Source organism: Sminthopsis crassicaudata, chromosome 3 (genome assembly GCF_048593235.1).
Source record: "Sminthopsis crassicaudata isolate SCR6 chromosome 3, ASM4859323v1, whole genome shotgun sequence".
Lineage (NCBI taxonomy): Eukaryota > Metazoa > Chordata > Mammalia > Dasyuromorphia > Dasyuridae > Sminthopsis > Sminthopsis crassicaudata.
The window spans coordinates 548,784,326-548,809,442 of record NC_133619.1 but is presented as its reverse complement, the minus strand read 5'-3'; the positions used below and the strand labels follow the sequence as shown (position 1 = coordinate 548,809,442).

The following is a 25,117-nucleotide window of genomic DNA, read 5'->3' as shown; positions in this document are numbered from 1 at the left end:
AGTTTGCCCAATTAAAAAAAACATTTTTAGTTTACAATATGCAAATTGCCATAAAATCTTTAGCATTTGAAAAAAAATTTCTTTTTTTTTAGGTTTTTTTTCTTGTTTTCTTTTTAAGCTTTTTATTTTCAAAACACATACATGGATAATTCTTCAATAATGACCCTTTCAAAACCTTGGGTTCTAAATTTCTCCCCCTTCTCCCTATTCCCTCCCCTAGATGACAAGTAATCCAATATATGTTAAACATGTTTAAATATATATGTTAAATCCAATATATGTACATATATTTATATAATTATCAACCTGAACAAGAAAAATCAGATCAAAAAGAAAAAAAAAGTGAAAGAAAACAAAATGCAAGCAAACAACAAAAAATGCTATGTTATAATCCACATTCAGTTCCCGCACTTCTCTCTCTGAGTGTAGATGACTCTCTTTATCACAAGATCATTGGAACTAGCCTCAATCATCTCATTGTTGAAGAGAGCCAAATCCATCAGAGTTACCATTATATAATTTTCTTGTTGCCTTGTATAATGATCTCTTGGTTCTGCTCACTTAGCATCAGTTCATTTAAGTCTTCCCAGGCCTCTCTGAAATCATCCTGCTGATGATTTCTTATAAAACGATAATATTCCATAATATTCATATATCATAACTTATTCAGCCATTCTCTAAATGATGGGCATCTACTTAGTTTCCAGTTTCTTTATAGGCCTTAACTATTGTGTTGCATATATCTAATCTATTCCACCAATCCATCAGAGAGTGAGTAATTTATTGTAATTGTGAGGAATGAATGAGATGCCCTTAGTCTGAGTAGTAAAGTGGTAACATACACTGAAATCCAGCAACTTTCATTATTGCTGATGGTTTTAAAATACCATTTCAATATTCCTAAATGAAAAAAGTTAGAAATATAAGTACTAATATGATTTTATTTTCATTATTTAGATTACTATTGAAATTGTAATTTGTAATATTCCTTCCCCACAAGCAGCTAAATATTATATATGTTGATGATAAAAATCTAGAAGACAGTGCTCAGAACTCATCCTCTCCCTAATTATGTGACCTTAGACACAATTAAACTCTCTTCTACCTCATTTTCATTTCCATAAAATAAGAATAAAATATATATTATATATTCCAAGGATAAAATTAGTGTTTCATGAAATAGATATGAAAATTATTTGAAAATAAATATTCCATATCAATTTATTTACTCACTGACTAAATGTATGACTATTATTATGCCAGATGCTAAGAGGAATAAATAAAAATGAGGAAAAGATCTCTACCCTCCAAGGGCTTACAATTTAATTGGAGAGTTAAGACATGAAATATTTAAGTTAAAAAATGAAAAGTGGTTTGTGATTAAGTACCTATTCACCAAAAGTCACATCAAAACTAAATGATAAAGAAGTTAAAGTAAAAGCATAACTTGGACTGGATGATCCAGAAAGACCTTATGCAAAAGGAATAATTTGAATGTGATGTTGAAGGAGGGTAATGTTATGTTGGGCAAAGGAGAAGGGAAATAACATTGTAGTTGGTAGGTCAATAAATAATTAGTTAATATATATTTATTCAGAATCTGCTATGTAAATAATTCAGAGTTTTAGAAAAGTTGCTGGATATAAAATAAACCCAAACAAATCATCAACATTTCTATTTATTACTAACAAAGCTGAGCAGTAACAAGTAGAAAGATAAATTCCCTTTAAAATAACTGTTGACAATTTACCTGTTGAGGCAAAACAAGGAACAATATGAACACAATTATAAAACGCTCTTCACACAAATAAAGTCAGTTCTAAACAAATGGTAAATATTAGTTGCTCATGGATAGGCTGAGCTAAAATAATAAAAATAAAATTCTGCCTAAATTAATTTACTTATTTTGGACCATATTCAAACTACTAAAAATCATTTAATTAGAGGTAGAAAAAAAAATAACAAAATTCATCTGGAAGAAAAAAAGTTCAAGAATATCAAGGGACTTAATGGGGAAAAATGCAATGGAAAGTAGCCTAGTTGTACTGGATTTAAAACAATATTATAAAGAGGCAATCACCAAAAGCATTTGGTACAGGCTAGGAAATAAGAGTGGTAGATCAATAGTATAGGCTAGATATATAAAACACAGTAGTAAGTGACTGTAGTAATCTATTGTAGTCTACCTAGAGACTACCACTTCTGGGATAAAAATTCATTATTTGACAAAAACTCCTGGGGAAATTGGAAAATAGTATGGCATAAACTAAACACTGACCAACATTTCACACCCTATACCAATGGTTACATTATTTAGACACAAAGAATGATATCATAAGCAGACAAGGAATAGTTTACCTGTCAGACTTATAGAGATGGTAAGAATTTATGACTAAACAGGAGACAGACAACATTATGAAATGTGAAATGGATAATTTTGATCACATTACATAAAAAAGGTTTTGCACAAAAACCTATGGGTATCCTTAGGCATCATACCTCGAGTAGCAGCATAGGCAGGACCAATTTAGAGACTGAAGAAGTCACCAAACTATTTAAAAACAATTTGCAAGTCGCCAATCCACTAAATGTATCTGGGTGGGAGTGGAAAAATTTGGGTCCAAAAATATAGACTATGTGGAAATGTTAAAACAAAATAAAGGTTTTGCACAAACAAAACTAAAGTAGTCAAGATTAGAAGGAAAGCAAAAAGCTTTTACACCCAGTATTTCTGATAAAGGCCTTATTTCTAAACTATATAGAGAACTGAATCGATTTTATAAGAATATGATCACCCCCCCCCAATTGATAAATGGTCAAAGGATATGAACAGGAAGTTTTCAGACTAATACATTGTTAGTAAAGTTGTGAACTGATCCAATTGTTTTAGAGAGCGATTTGGAATTACGCCCAAAGAGTTATAAAACTGTGCATACATACCCTTTGATACAGCAATACCACTACTAGCTCTATATCCCAGAGAGATCATAAAAAGGGAAAAGGAGTTACACGTGCAAAAATATCTATAACAGCTGTGTGGGGATTTGTGGGAATATTCATCAATTGGGGAATGCCTGTATCCATCAGTTGGGGGGAGTGATTGAACAAGTTGTGAATGAATGTAATAGAATACTATTGTTTTATCATAGATGATGAGCTGATGGATTTTAGAAAAACCTGGAAAGACTTATATGAATTGATACTGGGTGAAGTGAGAGAACAGGAGAACATTCTACACAATAAAAGCAACATTGCATGATGATCAACTATGATAGACTTACTTAGCTTTTTTCAGGAATACAATGTTCTGAGACAATTCCAAGGGACTTGTGACTTGTCATCCAGAAAAAGAACCATGGAGTCTGAATGTTTTTCCTTTGGTTTTCTTCTTTTGTTCTCATTCTTCTTTCACAAAATGACTAATGTGGAAATATGTTTAACATGATTCTACATTTATAATCTACATTAGATTGCTTGTTGTCTTCAAGTGGAAAGAGAGAGAGCAATTCAGAATCCAAAATCTTACAAAATAAATGTTGAAAACATCTTTATATATAATTGGTAAAAATGTTATTAAGAGTAAAAAAGGAACCTGCTATGTGCTATGTGGTGATACAAAAAGAGATAAAAGGCAGATCCAGTTCTCAGGCATCACAATCTAAAGGTAAAAAACATCTTAGGCCAGGGCTGTAAGTTATGGATAAACATGGCTTCTTTGTGGGGCAGTTAAGAAACTGAAGTGGCAATCTGAGTTAAGTGTTTGTATAGGAGAGTAGTGGGAGAAATGATTGGATGAATATTGTAGAGCCAGTTTGCAGGAAAGTTTAAATGACTTGTAGGAGGGTTTAAACTGTAGGCAATGGGAAGATTTTGGACTATAGGAATTGCATTAAGCTTTTGAGCAAAAAGAATGACATCTTCTCATTTATGGAATAAGAATAACAAAAATAATAATGCAATATGTATGGAGTATTATGCAAAGAATAAATGCCCAAAGGGATGTTCCTGTCCCCTAGTACACACTATTTATAATCTATGTCAGACCAAGATAAAGCACTCTATCATCTTTGCAGGAAGCCTCTTACCCAGGGCTAGTAATGGCTTATGTCTGGTTGGTAGGAAAGAGTGTTTATTTTATCATCTGTGTACTGCCTCCGGTGTTGGGAAGGCTGGAAGTCAGATAGATTTCTGCACTTATCTGCAAGGCACCAAATGGCACCTACACACACACACTCATATACAATTTGGCTGAGTAGAAGCACAGTAGGACCAGTGAAAACATAACACTCCTCCACTTACCTGGCAGTTTTCCAGATGAGGAAAATAGGAAGCATCCTTTCTGTTTGTCAGCATTACTTCTCTCAGCATCCCAAGGCCAAACTACCAGATGCCTTGATCCAAGGTGAGTATTCATATGCTGCCTGCCATGTTGCCTCAGAACGTTCCGAAAACCACTCTGGTAGTAAATTTATTCATTCATTTATTAAAATCTCTGATGCAAAGTTGTACTCTGCTGGTCACCAGGAAAATGAGGGTGCTTATTTAAATGGTAATAAACCTTTTTTAATGGCAGGATAGCTACAGATATCAAAACAAAGTCAGAAAAAATTATTCAAATTATAACATCTTGGAGCAAAGCAAGCTTTTCTGGGAGCTTCCAATTGTTTCTTTCATTATAGAGTGTGCTTCTAAAGCCCTAGGTGACAGCAAAGTCCTTGGTCACTTTGTGCCAATTATCTTGAATTAGCTGATGCATGGGGAGCTACCATGGTTTTTTAGTATTTCCATTAAACTGTAGGAGCAGGGTGACCAGAGCTCTCTGTTTTATGAGGGCAGTCAGGGCAGAAAGGTTGGCCCTGTGCTTTTCACAGGGAACTTTTCACCTTTGGGAATTGGTGTGGAGTCTTTATGTAGCAGCTGTAAAGAGGAAAGGAATCAGGCAATAAGAGAGAGCACTAGAAAGGTAAACTCAATCAATTAGTAGTTCAAAGCTGCTCTGGTGAACTCCCTCCCCTTTCCTCAGCACAATTCTTGCTAGTTTCTCTCTCTACAGTGAGAAAGTGAAGCCTTGGGGAGCTGGTGGCAGAATGGACAAGGTAGCCACATTAGGAAAGAAATCGCTAATCATTAGGTTTTGAGTTGCATTTTACTAATCTTCTCCCACCTCTGGCCCCATCCCCGTTTCCTCACCCCAACTTTAATTTCAGTCATCTGAAATAGAGCATCTGAGGCAAAGTGGTTTGTGTCTGATTTGAAGAGACAGATGTTAGATGATATAGTGGGGTGTGTTAATGCCTCCCGTGTCTGCTTGAGAGAAAGAAAAACTAGTGAGAGGATACACAGAGTGGGGTGTTTGTGTGACTGATCTGTTTTAGCATATTAAAGTAGGTCTAGAGGCGGCGTGGGAGAGTTGGTGCAAAAATAAAGTAACTGGAAATAGGCAGATAGCAGGCTGGAGTTCTTGATTGACCTCTCAAGCGCCAAATAGATCTAGTTAACTACTTCTTCTATTTTAGAGAAATGACCAAGGGATCCTTGGGTCAGGGTAGGGGGGAAATCATCAAGAAACACCTTTTCTGACTTATTAATCCTCTTCCCCCTAGGAACTAGATGGCTCCAAAGCCCCAAAGTAGGGTGGAAATCTTGTCTTGTGTACAAGAAACTACAATGGCTAAATAAGATGACTCTCTGGATGAGCGTCAGGTGTCTTTTTAAAAGGTCTTTTATCTGTATTTACAAGTCACTAAAATTTCTTGTGCCTCAGTTTCCTTATCTGGGAAATGGGGATAACACTTATGCTAGATTTGTGAAAATCACACGAAATGACGACAGTGTAGGCGCCTTGGAAAAATAAGTGCTCTACAAATGTTGACTTTAATGCATTTTTATGCCACAGTGTTTTGATTGGCATCCTCAGGACCTCAAGACTCCTGCTAAAATTAGTCTAGCTTCCAGGTAGTGGGGGTGGAAGGAGGAGGAGATGAGATCCCTCCTTTCTCCCACAGTCCTCCAATAGGCCATCTCTCTCTGTACCCACCTCCCTCCCCCAAACCCCTCCGTTATAGCCCTTCATCCCCAGTCATCCCTGTTAGTGATGCTTCTCCTTCCCTTTCCCCTTTCACTCTCAGTTTCGGAGGAGGAGACAGCCGGAGAGAGCCGAGAGAGGCGGGAGAGCGAGCGCGGCGGACTGTGTATGCGTGCGTGTCTGATCTTATAGGGGGAGAAAAGAGAAGCAGGAGCAGGGGCTGTGGAAGCGGCTGCAAGAACGGCAGCAGCAGCCGCGGCAGGGGCAGCAGCAGCAGCAGCCACAGGGAGAGGGAGCTTCTTGTCGGGATTGGGCTCTCCTCCCGGTAGGTTGCGCTGTGATCAGAGCTGCGGGTTGGGATATCGCCCCCCAGTCCCTTCTCCTCCCCTTCCCCTTTCCTTTCTCCTCCTCTTGCTCCCCTCCTCCTCTCTGCGAGCTCCTGGCAGCGGCCGGAAAGCCGAGCGCCTCTCCTCCCGGCCCCAGTCCTGGTGCATGCTCTGCGCCGGGAGGCTACTGCAGTGGCGGCGGGCGGCAGCAGCCGAGCGCTGGGCTCCCTCTTCCCATGGAGCGCCTCTAGAAGCCAGACCACGGGGGAAGCTCGCGGTGGAGTTACTAATTTGCTGGAGGAGGAAAGGGTGCGTGGGTATTATTATTTTAAAAATATGTATATATGTATTGTTGTGTTTTTCGGTTTTGTGCGTGGGATATTTCCTGCCGGAGCAGAGCTCCAGTTGCCGGGTGCAGATCCACTGTGATGGCAAGGCGTGGGGGGCAGGAGCTGGCGAAGCGCGTGGGGGAAACTTTTCACCTTGCAAAGTTGCTTCCCTGAACAGCCCGGAGCCTGAGCTAAGCCAAGCTGCCTCCAACGCCGCCGCCAATTGAGAAGGAGCCTGTTTTTTCCCTTCTAGGCAGCTTGGGGCGTTCAGATGGGGAAACGATATTGGCATTTTGGAGTTGCAAAAGTTTTGGGGTTCTAGGCTAGGAAAGGTGAAAACCTCTGGGAGTGGCCCGGGAGATGCTGAGCAGAAACCAGCTGCAGGTGGACTGAAAAGTGCCCCAGCCTGCGTGCCCACGCTTTTGTCACCGGCTGTGCGCGGTTTGGATTTTCGAATGCCTATGGATGCAGTGCACTTGGAGGGGACTAGAGGCGCAAGTTTGGTCGCTTCGCAAGGTGCCGCGAGGCAGCAGGCACTGGGCTTGGAGATTCCCGGGGCCCGAGAGGGGCTCTAGCAAACGCTGTCTTGTGTCTCGCACCTTCTTCCTTTATTTGCCTGCGGTGGTCCTGCGACCGGAGGTTCTAAGTAATTGTCCAGGGTTGGACTTCTTTGGAGGAGGTACTCTTGCTCCAGGGGATGTATGTCTATTCTGGAATAAGGGAGGGAGAAGAAGGTCGTCCTCAGCATCTTGAGAAAGGAAAGGGGGGGATGTGCATCATTTTTGGCGCGCGTGAGGGAGGGGTGTTTAATTTTAAAAATAGACCGAGGGCGTTCTGGGACTGTGCCCCAAGTCTTGACTCGCAGAGTCCCCAGCAATGGGTTTTCTTTCTACTTGTTTCCAGCCGTGGAGATGCGGGAGAGGCGGCTGTGGCTTGCACGCACAGTGCAGGCATGTCTCTTGGGCTATGCGGGGGCACATTTCAGCACTGGCTCATGGGTGGGTGAGGGTGCTTTATTTTTCCGTAGGAGGTGGGGGACTAAGGTGGACGGTTTCAGAAATCGGAGAAGGAAGGATTGGACTCGTTTCTCCCTGGGGGAAAAGGGTGTGCAGCCGCTGCCGCTGCCGTTGCCGCGGACTCTGTCCAGTGGGGGTCGCCCAGAGAAAGTGCATCTTGCCTGGGATGGGGAGGGGGTGTAGAAGACAACCCGCGAGAATGGAGGCGGCGGGGAGAGAGAAGAAGGGAAAATTGGGGTAGGTTTAAAAGAACTGTTTCTCCCCCCCCCCCCTTTCCCCTCTAGTTCTATCAATCTTTTCAGAGGTGGTTAGAAGCAGGTTAGAATTCGTCTTCTTTGGAAGCAACTTTTATTGTTCACTTTCGGGGGGGGAGGGAGTTGCTCCCGCTTCTGGGATGAGGAGGGAGGTTAATGATGGGGTGAGAGGGCAGGATGAGACTTGAGATGGTGGAGATGCAGGAGGAGCAGAGGTCCTGTTTGGAAGGGAGGCTGCTTAGGCTGCCGCCGCTTGGGATGTGAGGGAATGAGGGAAAGGAGTCAAGGATGAGATGGGGGAGGCAAAAAATGGGGGGAATGGAGGGAGCGCAGAAAGCAGGGAAAACCCCCGAGGCTGTTGCTCCTTTTTGTGCCCTGGGCAGAATTAGAAGTGGAGGGGGGGAAGGTGGTCCCTTGGAGGAAGCTGGGAGAAAGGAGCTGCCGCCGCTGCTTCTGCTCTGGACCCCCGGAGCTGATGCAGTGGGAGAAGGGAAGGTTAGGAGGATAGGCTCCGCTTTGCGCCCCTGTCCGCCTCCAAGCGTGGGTGACCAGTGTGACACTGCTGGTTGATCAGTCCCTGGAGAACAGAGCTGCAGCTCCCGCTGCCCTCAGCGTCTCTACTCTCCTTTTCTCGCTCTCTTCATTCCTCCTCCCTCCCCCCCCCCCCCCACCTCCATCTACCGGCTCAGTTCAGAGCTACCAATCTCCTAGTTGGAGTTGCTGGTGATGCTTATTCTGGTGTTTGCATGCCTGCGGGCAGCAGTCAGAGGTGGGGACCGGGGTTGGAGAGAGGAAGGTGGTGGGTTTGAGATTGAGGAGGCCCTGCCTTCTCTCTCTCCCTCCTCGTTATTCCCTCCCCCCTCCCTGCTCCTCCTCTCCCGCCCCTGGGTCTCCGGCGCGTTTGTTTTCCAAGTTGGAACCCACTTCCATTTACAAGTGTCAGACAAACGAGCTTGAACCTCCCCCACTCTCCAACCTGACCAGACAGCAGAGGGGGTGGGAGGGAGCAGGCAGGCTAGTCTTTTCAGAGCTTAGAGCTGCGTGATGATCCCACGGGGGTCTTGACCAGCTCTGATTTCTATTCGTGCCCCCTTGATGATTAAAAAAAAAGGAAGAATCGAATCTCTGCCCCTTTCATCCCTCTCTTTCTCCCCCTTCCCCCTTCTTCATCTCTTCCTCCTCCAAGCGCGGGCTGCTTTCCTCATCCTCCAGCCCAGTGCATTAATTCTGGGGCCAGAATGCCTGTCTTTTCTAAGGGGAACCTATAGTGGTGGGAGGAAGGGGGTGGGGGAGGAGGCTGGTTTGTTCATCACTGTGGATTTGTATCCTCGCTTTGTTGTGAGGATTAGATGCTATGATTGCGTCCTCAACCCCAGTCCAATTAAAATAAATGCACAGAGAACACACGAAAGACTGCAGAATACTTAGCCCCCTTAGCCAGGCAGTAAGGCAAGTTCAATCTCTTTGAAAGGGAAGGCAGGCGGGCGGGCGGGCATCGAGGAACTGAGGACTTGTTCACAGAGGAGCATTCAAATATAGGACCAACCACTCTGTTTAAGGGAGAGGATTTAGTTTCCCTAGCTATGGAAAGGTTCCTTAAATTTTAGCAAATACTTGAATGATGTTTAGGCTTGTGGCGTGGGAACTATACTCTGAGAGAGAGCTTGTGTGTGTGTGTGTGTGTGTGTGTGTGTGTGTGTGTGTGTGTGTGTGTGTGTGTGTGTTAATGTTAGGTTTTTCAGAATCCAGGAAATATCATCAATCCTCGTGTCCCATCTTTTTTTTTTTTTTTTTTTTCCCTTTGAGCGAGACTTGATTCTTAAATTGGAGCAGTTGAACAATGAGAGAAGGAGCAGCCAGGAAAGTAGAGCACCATAAAATACAAAGACAAAAAACTTACCTTCCCCCCCCCACACACACTTTAGAGTGTTGCTGAGCTCTTTTCTGTGCTTCTCCGTTCCCTCCCCAACCTCAACAACAAAGTCTAACATTTTTTGAAAAGAGCAAAGTTGTCTTTCTGAACTAAGTTAAATTGATAAAATTCGATATATTTTTTTAACTATCTGGGAATTTTTATGTACACTGCTTTGTGATGTTCCCAGACTTGTCCATTTATAATGTTTTCATCTCTGGTGGACACTGAAAAATCCATATGCAAGGAGACTGGTACAGACATCAAATATCAATCAGATGTTAGGTTGGTACTATTTTTTGTCTCTGTAACATAACAATGAGTGTTTTCTGAAAATGACTTAATATCAACCCTTTTCCCAGTGACTGAGACATTTTTGGGGAATTGCAATAGTCAAGATCCAGCCTGCCTGTTAACTAGCAATTATAGATGTGCTGAGCTATTCAAAAAAGGAATGAGTAGCAATAAACAAAGTGGGTGCCCACTGACCTGTGTGTTACATGATTATTTTGCTAGCCTATAGTTTTTTTGTTTTTTGTTTTTTTTGTAAAGTGATCTGTCTTTGGGCTGCTCACATAAATGCCTTATGTTATATCAGGTTATGTTATAATCTTTGCATTCCTCATAAGCTTCAGTGTGACCTACTGTAATCTGGCTGATGAATTATGCCCAATAGAATGAAGTAGGCAATTACCAGCCAGTAGTGAGTATTTAGTCATCCTCAACTAAACTGAAGAGACTCTTGGTTTGCTATTGTAGTGTTATGCAATATTAGTAGTATATAACACACATAGGACAATGGTGACATTATCTTAGGGGCTTGCAGTTAGCTGGGTTCTGCTTTTCTTACCCTGGCTTTGCTTTCCTTGATTTGGGAGGCTGGCTTTTTCTTTTGAGGCTGGCTCTCTTTGAGGAGAAAAGGGAAGGATTGTGGGTACTTGCTCTCATACTCTTTTTAAGCCATTCCCAGGTCCCTTTTCCTTTTGCTCCTTCATTCAAAGTGAAGAGAGATGTGGTCTGGTATTGGGAGTGATCCAAAAACAAGTAAACGACCCTTCCTCTTAAGGGTTTCCAGGGAGATGGCCAACAATTGCTATTATTTTTCCCTCTCTTAAAAAATCAAGCTATTATACTAGCTTTAGGTCTGGCTAAGGTCCCTCTGTACTAATAGAAGAACACTTTGACAGGGAAGAAAACCAACAAAAAGATTGTAACCCTGAAGTTGGCCTAGTCTGGAAAAGACTAATCTTCAATTCACCAAAGCAGAACCTGTCTCTCCTGGAGAGGCATGTATGTTGACAGAATAGGAAACAGATCATCTGTTGGGATCAGGTGGGCCTGTCCACCATAATTGATTTTCTTTTGATTGCTGGAAAGGGAGTATTGAAGAATCTTGTTTTTCCTGACTTCTTTGATAAACACCAAGTTTAGAATGGAAGAGAGGAAAAATAAATTAGTGGTGGAAATAAAAGGAGCCCTTATCTTTAGCTCAAACTCCTTCCTCTAATTCTGGCAAGGTGAGACAACCATTTCCAAAGGTGTTTGTCTTCCATGTTGCAGAAAGATTTCAACCCTTTCCATGAGATTCAAATCCTAATATATTATGTATGCCATATTCTTGTTTGAGGAGTGTGGGCACCATACAATTTACCATTTTATTTCATGCAGTTTTGTTCTTTTATTTTCTGTTCATTCATTACTCAACAAACATTTATGAGCTGTAGGGGGTTGACTCCTTGATCATCTTGAAGAGCCCACAGTGTGGTAAGCCTTCCTTTGGCTTTCTATGAAGGGTTTAGATTGGAAGGTCTTTGAAGCCAGGGACTGACTGTCTTTTGCCTCTTTTTCTATCACCTGCATTTATGCAGTATCTGATACACAGTAAGTGTTTCCTGAATGTTTATCGATTAATTATATGAAGGGTTTAGATCTATCCCTTAGTGTATCCTTGATGATGGGCCAAGTCAGTCAAATAAGCAGCAAGCATTGTGAAAGCATTTACAATGTGCTGATGAGCACTGTGTTAAACTGTGGTGATAAAAAGATAAAAATGCAATAGGCCAGGTGCTCACATTGTTTTGACAAAAACAACAAATACAGTGTATACAAAATAAAAGTACAAATTGATATATTTTTGGGGAGAGAGGTCAAGATGTTATTTTAGTGATTACTGATAGATTGGTTCCCTAGGACTACTGATAGTACCCATTAGCAAACATTTACTAAGTACCTACAATATTCCAGACTGACCAGACTGTTGATCCAACTGCTGGTCTATAATGGGGTCAAGGAACAAGCAAATCTGTTTAGCTGTTTGTCTTTCAGAAAAGATAGAATGGGGCAGGATTCCTGAGGTAAGACATTTATGATGGCCATGGTAGAAGTCATAAACACATATCCACCTGATAAGGTATACTGATGATATCTTCTGGGGCAGCAGGAGGATTCAGATTTCTTTGTTGGTGTTGAGTTGTTTCTCTAAGATCACATTTGGACTCAGGTTTTCCTGAATTCTATCCACTCCTACCTTCTAGGTACCCTTCAGGATTCAGGAGAAATTATAAAGATCAGAGTGTCCTTGAATGCCTAGAAAGCCAACAATTTCTAGGCAAAGAGAACCATAAAGAACCATGAGCAGGAACTACTCTGATCAACCCTATACATGAACATGTGTAAGGCACTGTATTGGATTCTCTGGTAGAGTTTTAAAATCCTTATGTTACAAAATTTAAGGTTTTGTATTCTCTTCTTTCTCCCCTTTCTTCACAGTGTTTAGGATTATCATGCCTTCAATAAAGACTTGTTGATTGATTGTACTCAAAATAATTCCCCAAACAATTCTGAAGACAATTGTCTTCTTAAACTTGGTTTAGCTAAATTAAAAATGCTTCAGACAAATATCTTCCCTTTTAATGTGCATTTTAATTATATACACACATACATACATGTATACATATATATATATACACACATACACACATATATATATATACATACATATATATATATATATATATATATATATATATATATATATATATATATATATACACACTAATTTTATACACACACACACTTTCTTCCTTTTTCCCCAAATATGTATAGAAATGTTTCTTTTTAAGATTACTGTTAGGAAAGTGCCAACTTTCCACTACAAAACAAGCTGTGTTTTAATGTCATAGATTAAATGTATTGAGAAGAGTATATTTGACACCTATATAACTGCCTCCAAGCCAGTTTCTGCCCAACCAAAATAAATTATACATTTCACAGCAAGGTTCCAAATAATTTACTGTAGAAGGGGGGTAGAGAGGCACACTCAAAAATGACTTAGCTTTAGCTTGCATACGGATTGAAATGTTTTGATAGATTTAAACTTTATCAAATGAATTGGAGGGAAACCGGGATAAATTTGCTAGGTGATGATAGTCATAGAAGATAGAAAGAACATTCTGTAATATATGTTCAGACTTTTTTTTATTCAATGTAGAGGATTTTTCTTCTTCCTCTCTTACCATGAATATATGTGAATATGGAGAAGAGAGGGAGGGGGTGGAATGGAGTGTGATAGACAGTTTTCTACATTCTATCTCAGAATTCTTAAATGTGTCTGTATTGTCCAGGGGGATTGGTACAGGGAGAAGAATTGGGATAAGAGAAGTATAGTAAAGTGTCTTTGCTTTTAAGTAGCTAGAAGAAATTTGGGTTGTAATTTCACCTCCAGTACATAAAAATTATGTGCTCAAAGCTTAGAATCCTTTTACTTGGCTTATTGACCCGTATTTTTCTCTTCTGCAAAATGAACAATTTAGACTAAATGTTCTCTTAAACTCTTCTCTCTTTACATCCTATGAACTGTTTTTGGTGAACTCCTAATTTAAAAAAAGAGCCTAGAGGAATTTTCTGGAAAAAAACAACAGTAGATTAACAAATACTGCCTTTCTTAGCTGTGTTTTGGCCTTGGATGTCACTGTTCATTGATATCTACTATCTACAGTAGATGTACTAATCAGTCTTAGACAAATTGTTTTTGCTTTAATTTAACCATCTGTAAAATGGGGACAGTAATTATATTTTATGTGATATAAAAGTTAGTATATGAATTTCTTATGCTATTGGTATCTATATATACTGACACACATATATATGTATGTTTGTATATATATATATATGTGTATGTTTGTATATATATATATATATATGTTTGTGTGTATATATATATATGTGTATATATATATATATAGTTAGATAATAGATAGGTAAATAGCTATGCTTTTATTTTTGACCAAGTGGGATGAATTCTTTCTGACATTTTTGTAGCACAGTATAAATTCCCTTTAAAATACTATGCTACAAGAATTTCCTTTGTGTCTATTCTTGAAGTGATAGTGCCACTGTTAAATGACCTGGTTAGACCACATTTGATTATTATGCTCAGTTTTTAGTGAAAGGACTTTGACAAATTGGACTGTGCTAGAGAATGGCAATCAATTGAACAGAGAATGGAAATCATGCCAAATAGTCCAGTTGAAGAACCTAGTATGTTGAGTTTGGATCAGAGATCTTCCTGGGAAATGATAATTATCTTCAAGTATTTGACCTATTTTGTCATATAGAAGAGAATTTAGACTTGTTCACCTTAGCTCCAGGACTATTTCATAGGAGGCTGTTCTGGAAGGAATGGGTTCCCCTTGTCTACATCTGAGTAGAAGGGATTTGTCTTTCAGTTAACTCCAAGATTCTGTGATTCTGTGACAGTGTTGTTCCCAAATATGAATGTATTCTGTAAGGCACTACTAAATTTAAATCTCTATGGCTGAAGGCAAAACAGATTTGACTCAGAAATCTGGGGAATCCAGTTCCTTTTAGCTTCAGCCTTTCTCCCTCCTTTGTTCTTTAAGTTGCTTCCAACCCCTAGGTGGAGCTGACTTTATGTTAGAAGGAAACATTTATTCTGAGTTTTCACTCTAAATCACTCCATCACCACCTCTGGCCAATAAGCCACTGAGTGCCAGAGAACTGGTGAATAACTTTTGGAAGAGTTTTTTTCTTTTCCCAGGACCAGACCTCCCAGGTCTGTCCCCTTCTAATCTCAGATTTCTGAAGCAGCTTTGTAACTGACCTGACCCTTAGGATACTGGGGAGGACCAGGCAGTTTACTTAAACTCCATTCAGCACCCAGGACACAGATATTTCATTCCTATAGACCCGTTTTCCTTCAAATACTCTTGGTCTCCAGTTATCCTCCTTCTGATGGATTTCTGTTTGCCATATTAGCAGTGGCTCCAGGAGTGCCAAGAACAAAATATCCAGTTTCTTGTGGATTCAGTTTTTTTTTTTTTCTCCCAGATTTCTTAAGTGATTTTTTTTTTTTTTACTTCTAATCAGTATCATACCAGACTACCTTGTTTCTGAGCACCAGAGAAAAGCTGTTTTTGGAAATTCACCCTTTGCTTGTTAATACTTGTCCCTTTACAGGCTGGTTGCAAATTTCATTTTCTCCCCCATCCCCAACCTTGGAGATGTCAAAGATTAGTCCAGCTGTTGAATGAAGCACAGATATGAAAGGTTAACTAAAAGTTTAATTATAGCTTCAGGACTAAAACTAAATCAAATTCCAAACAACCTGATGAAAAAAAATCAGCCTCCTTCATACTATTGAAGGTTGAAGTGAGCACTCAAGAGCAGCTATTAATATGTTACATTTTTAAATAAACCCTAAGTTATTAATACTACTAAATATCCCTGAATATTACTTAACACTTCTAAATATCTGAGCACTTGCCAGGGTAACGGAGATTAAATTTAGTGACAGATGTGTTTAATGACAGTATAAATGTCAGTTATATGTATCATTAGATAATTTTAGGTATTTTTTTTAAAAAAGCTGCTTTAGAACACTTGTAGGTGGTATGGAGAGGTTCCTGTGAGAGTGGAAGTATTGATTGAATGAATGTAATGTTATGTTGACTTTTCAAGTTGAAATATGATTAATATTTTGGACATTTGAGGGCTATTTTTAAGGCTGTGGTTTGGAATTCTCAGTTTCCTCTTAAGTGGAGGTTAAATAATGGGACTTTCTGCTATGATTGGTGGGATTTTAGGTTGAGCAATGTGTTATATGATTCATGTGGCATGATCCCATGCCAAGTTGGGAGTTTAACTGTTGCTTTATCAATAGAACCTATCTTTCAGATTTTTATGGCAAGAGACATAACTGCTCAACCAATAGCAGGCCAAATGCAAAATCTGAACAAGGCCTATGGAGAGACTCATGTGGGAGTCTTTCCTAGGATTCATTACAAAAAAAAAAGAGAGAGAGAGAGAGAGAGAGAGACAACTTTTTTTAAGAAGATGTCCCAGACTTCTGTATCTGTTTGGATAGCCTCTCTGGAGAATTCAGTACTTACCCAGTCAAATTTTTCTAGCATTTTAGAGTAGTGATTAAATGGAACACTATTTCTGGTATTAAATATAATTAAGAGATTTTGAAGTCTCATGTCTACATAGTCAGATGTTGTAATAGTAAATGTTATAATTAGATGAACCAGGATTTGGATTTATTAACAAGATTTATTAACAGAAGGTCTCTCTTGTGGCATGTTTCACTCATTAAAAGCTCATAGTTCTTGGATCACTTTAGCCATTGAAACCTGTCTATGTTCCAGCTTGTTCTTGATCACTATGGCTTTTTTTTTTCTTTTTCCTGGTTTCTTGAAGGAGAGAGAAGACTAAGAATTTATATAACATCTACTAAGTACCAGATACTTTACAAATTTTCCCTGATTTTTTCACATAGCAACTTTAAGTAGTTGTTCATGTTATTTCTCCCCATTTTCAGTTGAGGAAACAAAGGCAAATACAGATCAAATGACACACTGCTAGGAAGTATGAGAAACTAGGTTTGAACTGAGGGCTTCTCCAAGTCTACTGCTTTATCCATTTAGCCACTTTGCCTGCTTTTTGATCTATTTAGAACTCTGCTGCTTGTTTTGTTTAGGGTTACTCCCACTAAGCTGTTGTTCCTTCATCATACTCCATGTTTGATACTTTTCATAGAGTCTATAGTTCCTGTTAATATATTATAAAGAAATGATTAATCAGTGTGGTCAGAGACAATGATGGATCTGATTGCCTCTGGAGAGTGAGGAGCAGGAAGTGAGATGATTTTTATCTTTCTGGGTTTTTTTTTTTGGGGGGGGGGATGAGGCACTTAAAGTAATTTGTGAGGAATTTGTTTCCTAGTTATGCCCAAACAATTTATGTCTCGTATCCCAGGATCATTTATGTTTTGTAGTGATTTAGTGGGAAGAGTATGGGACCTAGAGCTCAAATCCTGCTTTGTATATCCTGCTGTGTGATTCTGGGCAAGTTACTCAGCATTTCTGTGCCTCAATTTCATCATTTGTAAATAAGATTAATAGGAATAGCACAAACCTTATAGGGATTTTTGAAGAATATATATAATGTTTTGCAAAGCTTAAAGTACATAAAATATATGTTGTTTTTATTATTTTTATTACTGTTATAACTTTGACCACGATTTTTCCTGTGAAAACTTTGTGAACCTCAGATCATTTCCAGGCAAATATATGTTACCTCAGATTATTTGTGAGAAAAATAGCAACACTCATTTATATCATATAAAAACCTTGTGGAGTAGGTAGTTAATTCAATTGTTCCATTTTTACAATATGAGCCACTGATACTTGAAATAGCTTGGTAATTATCAAACTAATTAGAGAAATTTGGAATTTGAGTTTAGAACTTCTGATAAGTCTGGTGTATTTTCTGCTTTGCAACATTGTTGTATATTATACATTATACAATATATGTTATATATTGTATATTATACATTATACAATGTATATTGTACATTAATAGTACACTAAAATAGGACTCATCAGGATAGAGTGGGGATAATTGTAATTAGGAAAGGGGTGTGATCTGATTCTTGTAGAATGTGGCATAATGTTTGTAACTGACATTTATATAGTATATTATACATCTTATCTCATTGGAGGTACTACTCCTATTGTACAAAAAAGAATAATGAGACTTGCAGACACTCTATGACTTTTTCATTGTCCCATAGAGAATAAATATCAGAGGCATAGTGTGAACACACTTACAGAGCTTTTGTACAAAATTTGTATATTGAAGCTTTGCTTTTTCCTGTTGTTATATAGATTGCAAATGCTAGAGCTGTAGGTTTTGAACCCAGGTCTTTCTTCTTGACTTCCAAATTCATGGATATGATATTTCAGAAAGCCAAAGATTTGTAGTACATGTTGGGCAGGGAATAGAAAAGAATTTGAAGCACATGATGAACTACACAGAGAGGACCCTACAGGGGTCAAAAATTTAGGTATTTATTGCTTTCCAAAGTGTATTTGATGATTATAAATACTGAAAGATCTGTATAAATTGATACTGTAATAATTTGAAAATATTGAGACAAAGCCAGACAAGGAAAAAAAAGACAAGATTTTTTTCATAGACGCCCCAAAGTAATTGTCACTCAGAATTATAGTGTTAAAATGACTTTGGGCTACATGCATCATCAAGGACAAATGTTAATTGGAAAGCTCTTTTTATGAGATTTCTTATTTGTTAACCTGCTTAAGTTTATTTCTTACTGAGAATTATTTAAGCTAATTTAGCTTCTCATCTTTGAGGTAGCTCTGGAAGATCATCCACAGTCCACTGAAACTAAGAGCATTGAAAAGATTTAGGTACCCAGTAATATTATGGGTGGTATCCATGCTTTTCCTTGTGAAATACAGTAAGAGACAACCACATCAGCATTTAGTACAGTGTTGGGACGGTTTTTAGACTAAACTAAATGGATGTATTCATTGTTCTGCCTAAAGTTTGATTTCCCAAATGGTGAGCAACATAGGCCTCCCTAGACAAGAATTTAGTATCACAGATTTATAGCTGAAAGGGGCTTTAGTCAATGTTTACTCTATCTTACTTCTCCACTTCATTTTACAGATTAGAAAATGTATGGCTGGATGGTGTAAAGTGACTTTGTCCAAGGTCACAAAGGTTATAAAAACGACAAGGGTGGGATTTGAACAGAGAGCAGAATCTTTGACCTGTGTGTTTTTTTCTTTTTCTTTTTTTACCTCTACTGCATTATACTGTCATATATTTATGTTTGAATGTAGGTTAGAGAGAGAAACTGTTATGGTGATGACATGTTTTATTGCAGGATTTCAAATGTGCTGTGATATGAGAATGGTGATATCTTTCTCCTTAGTCATTTGCTAATGCTTTCTGCATTAAAGTCATGTATGCTAGTGTCAAGGTAGCCTGGATGAATATTTGACAATAGAAGTCATGGAATTTTCCAATTTGAAGTTTGAAAGGGACCATGGCAAATGTCTATTCCAATCCATACACAAAAGGAATTCCAGCTCTAAGAAATAAGATAAGTACTCATCCACCCCCTACTTGGGGACCTCCAAGAAGGGAGGTAAATAAGAGAGGAAGTATAGCATGGTGAAGAATGTCCTGGAATCAGGAAAACTTGCTCACTTCTGATGCGATTTCCTGGATGACTTTAGGCAAATTTTGTGTTTTATTTACTTTAAAATTTCTTCACTTGCAGTAATACTTGTAGTGTCTTCCTTGTTGTAATACTCAAGAGAAATAATATGCATGAGACATTTGGCAAACCTTAAAATGACATGTAAATATTAATTTTAGGTCAAAGTAGCTACAAACGATAAAGCCTTTTTGTCTCTAAAGAATTAAAAATGAGCATCACTCAGAGATTGAGAAAGAGATATGTGCCTGCTGCAACGTAATCATTAATAAACTACAAAGAAAAAATAGTATATTATTGAAGCATATATATGGTATAGTAGATAGAGAACTGAAGCTGGAGACAGGAAGCTGCATGTTACTGAGTTCAATCTGGCCACAGATACTCACCAACTTTGTGATGGGGCAAATCCTTCAGCTCTGTTTGCCTTGGTTTCCTTATCTGTGAAATGATCCAGAGAAGGAAATGGCAAACTACTCCAGTATCTTTGCTAAGAAAACCCCAAAAGAGGTCGCAAAATGTCAGACATGACTGAAAAATGACAGAATGACAACAGCAACAACATCAGCAAGGACTTAAAAAAAGATGGCAGGATGGTCTTTTTGAGAGGGAGGAATAGGCATAGTGAAGTGTCACAATGTCTATAGCCCTGATCCTGGAGTCAGAAGGTCCTAAGTTCAAATCTGGTTTCAGACATTCATGGACTGAGTGACCCTGAACAAGTCCCTTAACCATGATTTCCCTCTCCCCCCACAAAAGGGAGAGAGGAAGAGATAATGGATGGAGGCTCATGTCCTCTCCTGATGTTCTTAAGAAGTTAGTAACTATAGAGAATAGCTTTCTTTTTGTTGTTGTTTTTTGTTAATATGGGTTATATATGTGTGTGTGTGTGTATATATATATATATGTGTGTGTGTGTATGTGTGTATATATATGCATATATGCATATATACATATATATATATATATATATATATATAGAAGTTACTGTGTTAGAAACTAAAATTGATAAAATATTATTAGTGATTTATTTAAAAACTTTAATAACAAACCATTATATGTTAACGTGATTTTAAAGCAGAGATTACTGTTATAGTGAGGATTTTTTTAAGGTAAGGATTGTGGAAGATGGCTACTTAGGGTTGCTTCTAGCTCTAAAATTGTACAATTGGGTGAAACCTTCCCACCCTCTATCACCTTGCTATTAACTTCAAGAGAGAACTGTCAGTCCCCAAAAATATGAGATAAGAAAGAACAATAACCGAAATTATTTATCTTTTTAAACCTACTGATTGGGCAGCTCAGTAGTCTTGAAAAAGGCTTTCAGTATGTATTGAACCCATCTTGCACTGTATAGCTAGACTTGGACAAGTTGCAATATCTGTTATTGGAAGGAATATTCTCATGGATCTTTTTGAGTATGTATGTATGCATGTGTGCAGGCATGCATGTGTGATGGTGATGATAATTGTAAGGCAAAAAGAAGAGAGTTGTTTTGTTTTTTTCAGAATTATTTTATAACTCTGGAAATAATACATGAGTGGCAAGTGTTTTAGGAAGTAGAAAAACACTTATCAGATTTAAGTAAGGCATTATTATTTTTCTTTGAAATCAGGACCATGGATTAAGAAGATAATCTAAGGCTAAAATAGATGATGTTGCCAAATGATCATTTATTCCAGTGGTGTCAAACTCAGATGGAAATAGGACTACTTATCCATAAATAAGAATTCCTGCTAGTTGCAAAATGGCTTTGTTTTAAATATATTATTATTTATGTTTTATTGTATTTTACTTATTTTATTAAATATTTCTCAATTATATTTCACCTTGGTGTCAACTGCATTGTTAGCTCCATATTTGACACCATTGGGTTAGTTAATAGGGTAAATCCTTGATCACTTTGGCCACAGAACCCTTGGGTCTGTGGAATTCCTTGAGATTATAAAGGCCTTTTATCCCAAGGTGCTTTTAGCATGCCATTAAGGACCATCTTACTTAGCCTCACTAGGTCCCTTTCAGGAGGATAGAAACAGTAATGTAGTTTTATCTCTGAGGATTGAGCCATAATTTAAGAGGTTTACCACAATTGCCCTGTTTTTGAATGCATGTTCGAGCAACCCACTTGTACAAGCATGCTGTAGTTTAGACACATATGTTTCTGAAAAGTTGCAGTTAAATCTTTTGTTGGGAAATCAAACCTGACTTTAAAATCACTGGGAGAACTGGCTTTTTAAAGGAATGAAAAATCTGTTTACAAGATAAAGGATGCTGTTAGAAAAGCTATCATTTTCCAGAAGATAATACCTTTAGAGTTCATAAAGTTCATTCCTTATAACAGCTTAGCAAGGTTGGTGTTATAGATATTATTATATCCATTTTACAGATGAGACAACTTATCTTCAGTCATATTAAGTTATTGGTGACAGATTTGAATCTTTTGGTGACAGTCATATTAAGTGATTAGTGACAGATTTGAATTTGAATCACACAGGCCTTCTAACTGTCTGATGTGCTTTTCTATACATCAAAGGTGGGGAACCTTTTTTCTGCCAAGGGCCATATTTATAACATCATTCGGGACCCTACAAAATTAGCAACTTGTAGAACTCATGCAGTGGGAGGTGGTTGAATTTAGCATTGCCTGTAGTTGATTATACAGTTGATTTTGCAAGGCTCACAGGCTGGAGATTCCTAGGGTTGTTATGAAGCTCAAATGAGAATAATTGCAAAGCACTTAACAAAATGCTTAGAATGTAGTATTATATAAATGGTAGTTATTATTATTAATATTGTTATTATCACTAAATAATTGTCCGTCCATGGACATAGTTTATTTGTTTTCTAAGTCTGGAGGAAGCTGAGCAGATCATGCAGGTGTGGAGTTTTCAGCAATAAAGAACCTCAAAAAATGCAACAATATTTGCTTTATTTTAACATTGTTGAGGGAAAAAATGTTTAGAAGCCAATAATATAGTTTTAGCTCTGTTTTCCAGCTAAAGAATGGAGACATATTTTAAGAGGTTTACCATAATTGCCCTGCTCACAGGGTCAATGAGGCTTATTGCCCAACAGTATCTCCTCCTATTGGTTCTTAAATGCCTGAAGGTCTACCACTGGAGATTACTTGTTTTGATTTAAAGTTGATCTTTGGCCTAAATAAACATACTGCAGAGATGGGTAACACATTCTTTTACCTTATTTTAGTATGAATGAATGGATCAGATTCTCTTCTTCTAACCAGTTTTGAGCTTAAGGCAGATGATGGCACTCACTATGTGGGAATAGGGGAGAGGGCATCCATGAGGAGCATAAAAAGGGTAATTTATCACTTTAAAGATAATGTTATAAAATGAGCATTCGTTATATACCTGATGAATGAATTCAATTCTTCTTGATACTTAGAGAAAATTAATGATAGTTAACATATGTTCCTGTCCTCATAGAGCTTTCTATTTGGTGGAGTGGGGAGAGAGGGATTGAATAGAGATAGGAACAAATAATTGTTATACACATTTGAATTATAGGCATAAGAGAGGGAAGGAATATTAGGAATATGGGGGATATGGGGAAAAGATTGTCATTAATTTGGGGGATAATGTGTGTGTGTGTGAGAGTGAGAGAGACAGACAGAGACAGAGACAGACAGAGACAGAGAAAGACAGAACCAGAGAGAGTGAGAGAGAGAGAGAGAGAGAGAGAGAGAGAGAGAGACAGACAGACAGAGAGAGAGAGAGAGAGAGAGAGAGAGAGAGAGGACAGAGAGAGAGACAGAGAGACAGAGAGAGAGAGAGAGAGAGAGAGAGAGAGAGACAGAGAGACAGAGAGAGAGAGAGAGAGAGAGAGAGAGAGAGAGAGAGAGAGAGAGAGAGAGAGGAAGGGAGGGAGGGAGGGAGGGAGAGAGAGAGAGAGAGAGAGTTAGAGAGAGAGAGAGTTAGTTAGTTATATATGGAGGATGTACCATGGAGATATTTGTGTGTATGTGTGTGTGTGTGTGTGTATATTTATATATATATGTATATATATATACACACAATTGTACATATATATGTACATACAATTGTATATACACTTGTCATATTTAAATTGGGATCTGATTGAATTATGGCATGCCAGTAGATTTGAGATAGATAGGAAAACATTTCTGATATAAAACAGAGTTTAGGCAGAGTATGGGGGTTGGAAATGGTAGAACAATTTAAGGGAGCAGCTAATAATTCACTTTGGGTGTAATACAAAGAATAATTGTCAAGTGAAAGTTTTGAATGCTTAGATAAATAGATTGATCTTTATTCAGAGTAGTAAAAAGTCATTGAAGTTTTTTGAGCAGTGGAATTAAAATAAACTGCTCTGTACATTAAAGAGATTAATGTGGCATTTATCTGAATTAGAAGTTTACATCCTTTTAATTTTTTCTTAAATTATTTATGTTTATTGAAAATAACTTCAGGGTCCTTTAAGTTATTAAAGTCTGATGTTAAACTGTAGTTACCAGATACCACAGGGAGTAAGTCGGTTGTCACAGGTAGCTGTCAACAAGATAAACTGAGTTGTAAACAGTTATCTCTAGGGGCTGTCACAAACCAAAGCCAGGTCTTTACAGAATGATGATTTTGCAATCAAACTATGAAGTAAATATGCTCATTCTGTCAAAAGGACCCTATGGTGGTGGTGGAAAGGAGGAAGAGGTACGGCTTTGAGGCTCATTCAGGCTATTTAGAATTGACTGTGTTTGCTTGTTAAATGGCATCTGGTCTGCCTATGGTTTTTCAGATTTCAGAAACTTCTGCATCTAATTCATAATAATTTGGGTGGTTATGGGAAGGGTCAGCCTGAGAGTCACCATATGGACAGATGTGTAAACTCCTGCCCCATTTGATAGATGAATCACAACTGGAAGATTCAGTTTGCCTCTCTCTAGGAACTTAATCAACCAGCCATCTTACAACAAAATCTCATTAACACACCATTTGTAGGAGTGTAAGAAGTTTATAATACTCTTAATTTCTTATTAAATGATCTATGTTGATTGAAAATCGACTCAGAGACACATTAACTGGAGTTCATAGCAAGAGTTTTCGTTTTTCTGGACTAATGAGGCTTTACTCATTTTTGGAATGTGTTCATTGTTTGACATGTGAGCTGATGAGAGAAGAGGGGATCTTATTTCTGGAGGTGTTTGCTGAAAATGAGAAGATGATGAGTTTAAATACTTTTCTCATACTCCTAGGTTTGTGTGATTGTTTTCCACCTTGCTTTCTTCAGGCATGCTATGTGCGTGCCACAAAGCAGATGCAAGAGTGAGGGCACATAGGGGCTGGTAGGAGCAAATGTAAATCCCGTTCTTCTCCTATTAACTCATGAGGCCTGCTGAGCAGCAAGCGGCAGACATTACCAGACACTTAATTGTGTGCTAGGTAAGCCTGGCACAGCTCCAGCATCCTGGTGAAGTGAGACTTGTGCTAATCAGCTGGGATATACTGAATGTATTGATTAGACTTGAATTTTTTTAAAAATAAGAAACCCTTACTAATAGTGGGAAAGTAATTGAGAGTAATTAAAAAGGCAGAGTTAATTTAGAGTTCTTTAGATGAAAGGGCATTTTTATCCCTTTGCTTTTATATAAATTTCTGGGCAGACTGGAGCAGTTTATAAGTATTGTATCCCAAGGGTAGGATGGCAATCATTTTTCAACTGGAAGA

At 38.4% G+C, this 25,117-nt stretch overlaps 1 protein-coding gene across 1 annotated transcript in view; it reads left to right on the top strand.

Moving 5' to 3' along the window:
• The first annotated feature begins 6,356 nt into the window (after positions 1 to 6,356).
• Positions 6,357 to 25,117, top strand: part of FAT3 (FAT atypical cadherin 3) — a 685,392-nt gene continuing 666,631 nt past the window's right edge. The window contains 1 exon segment of the mRNA XM_074304562.1: positions 6,357 to 6,660. The gene's annotated coding sequence lies outside the window, so the exon portion shown is untranslated.